Here is a 2,790-nt window from a genome sequence, read left to right as displayed (position 1 = left end):
ACTGAACATCCTCAGCTTAAGCCGAAGCTGACAGGGGAAGTGGGTGAGAAACCAAGAGCAGCCATCATGGCGATCAGTCAGTCATCATCTGGATCTGGTCGGTGACCAGGCAGAGCCAGTCTCCCTGCAGAGTGTACAAGTCATAATGCGAGGCTTATGGGGGAAGGGTAAGTGGGATTTTATTGTCCCAAGGGATAAGGGAAGAGAGCAGAACTGAGAATCAGTGGGTTGCAGAGAGAAGGGATGTTTAGTGGAGAGGGGTTAAGTGTCAGAAAACCCCTCAGAACCCACATGAGTCCCCTCCTGGTTCTCCTCTCGGCCCAAGAAGTCTATATTTATAATCCCAAAAATACATTATTGGAATCCCACCAAGTTAATTTCAGTCTACCACTCCCAGTGCAACCCATGGCAAGAACAAAGACACTAAGGCATACTTAAAATTATTGGAGAGCCAAGGGTCTTTAAGTCCAACCATGAAGATGGCTTTCTGGAACCAACAGAGCAACCAGTGCTGCACCTGGGTTTTATTCAGCCAAGAAGGGGGAGTGGCTTGAGGAAGCGAATTGTGGGAATTAGGTGAGTACGGTGAGCTGGGCCAGGTAGGTGACCTATATTGACCTCTGCCATATGCAGAGAGGATATTCAGAGAACATAATTTGCATTATTCTATTGAGATAGTATCTAATGTTTCAGGGGTCTGGTGCTTGGGCTCTGATGTGTAATCTTTCAAACCCATGAAACCTATCTCTATCTCAAGGCTCTGCTGTAGGCAGCTGAATTAGGTAGACATATTATAGGCAGTTAGACAGGGTCAGGCCCTCAAGGACAAGATAGAAAACAAAGTGACTTTGCAACTTGGAAGAGACAGACACTCCTATATGGACCACATCTCAAGACCAAGACAGAAGAGGAAACACAGCTACATACTTCCCTAGGGTTGGGCATCAGAGATTGATATTCTAAATAGGTATCAGTCATCTTGAAAGAGCCCAAATGTGTCACTAACCCAACCCCCAACAGGAAGAGACCCTGTCCTGTATTCATGCCCCACTTGTTATGTGACTCACTTCCCCATTTAGTGCTGGATTTAATCAATTTTACCTGAGCTATGGTGCTTGTATTCTCATTGGCTGACCATAGTTTTGTCTCATCTCATGCCCACCTGAGTGAGTTCCCATGTTCTCCACCACCTTAGACCTGCCTCACTACATGGTTTTACACAATAAAAGTCCCTGGAAGAGACAGCTTCCTGGGGAGAACCTGCCCAGCCCCCTGACCTCCTGTCCCTTTCCTGGACAGGAGCTTTCTTTTCCTCAGTAAATATATTCTGCTTATAACCTCAGTTTGTTCCTAAAATTCATTCTTCGGTTTTAGAGAACATGAACTCATGTTCATGTTGCTGTAATGGGTCAACTCATGTTTTAGATTATAAATGTAAATCTTGTGCTTTCTGTTGTAAATGTATACTCACCACTGTTCTAAGTTGTTTAGTAAATAGTGGCTGTTACTTGCTGTTTGCTAGATAAAATTCCTACCTAACCAATCCCTGTAAACAAAGTTAGCTTACAGAGATGGCTTCACAAGGAAACTAAATGGGATTTAACTTCTTGTAATCTTGGGCTATGCAAGGTTTCCTGTAGGTACTCAGGTGCATGATAACTAGAAACTAAAAGCCCCAGGAAATTTAGTTTGAGTAGTGGTCACAATGACCCTGAAAGCATTGTTTTGTGTCAATGAATTTGTTTATCAAACAAATGTGGTTTCATGTTTTAAAAGCCCCCTGCTTCCTGGGCTAGCTGCCTTTCTGTCCTCTTCTGCGTTAGAGCTGAGTGAGAGTTGATTGGGAATCCTGAGCTCAATAATAAATGGCTTTCCAAATTCCAATCTGGCTGATCTGGTTCCTATTCTGAGTGACCCATAACAGTTCCAGGTACCTTTTAGGTTGGGAGATCAGATTTTCTTCCCTGTGTCATTTGGAGGTTCCCTGTATCTGCTCACTACCAGCCGACAGTGTGGAGCACTGGCTCTTTGTCCTGTCTCCACCTGGCTCATACTAAAGAGCAGCAGGTGTGGGTGATGAGGGAAACATGCATTACATCTTCAAAAACTGCCACCAGCACCTCAGCCAGACCAATATATATGGCTTAATGCCAATTAAAGGATAAAGAAAAGCCCTAGCCAGCTCTGTACATATCAATATAAGGAGCTTTCGGCTTTCGGCTAGGAGGAGGCTAAGGTGCAACTTTCTTCAGTTGTCCCGAATCCGGGTTCATCCGACACCAGCCACCTCCAGCATGCCGCCCAAGTTCGACCCCAACGAGATTAAAGTTGTGTACCTGAGGTGCACCGGTGGTGAAGTTGGAGCCACGTCTGCCCTGGCCCCCAAGATCGGTCCCTTGGGTCTGTCTCCAAAAAAAGTGGGGGATGACATTGCCAAGGCAACTGGTGACTGGAAGGGCCTGTGGATCACGGTGAAACCGAGCATTCAGAACAGACAGGCTCAGATTGAGGTGGTGCCTTCTGCCTCTGCCCTGATCATCAAAGCCCTCGAGGAGCCGCGAAGAGACAGAAAGCAACAGAAAAACATTAAACACAGTGGAAATAGCACTTTTGATGAGATTGTCAACAGATGCGGCACCGGTCTTTAGCCAGAGAACTTTCTGGAACCATTAAGGCGATCCTGGGGACCTCCCAGTCTGTGGGCTGCAACGTGGACAGCCTGCACCCTCATGACATCATAGATGACATCAACAACGGCATTGTCGAGTGTCCAGCTAGCTAAGAAGCAAA

Source organism: Octodon degus, unplaced genomic scaffold (assembly GCF_000260255.1).
Source record: "Octodon degus isolate 3935 unplaced genomic scaffold, OctDeg1.0 scaffold00255, whole genome shotgun sequence".
Classification (NCBI taxonomy): domain Eukaryota; kingdom Metazoa; phylum Chordata; class Mammalia; order Rodentia; family Octodontidae; genus Octodon; species Octodon degus.
The sequence above is the reverse complement of the archived record's forward strand: the minus strand, read 5'-3'. Positions refer to the sequence as shown.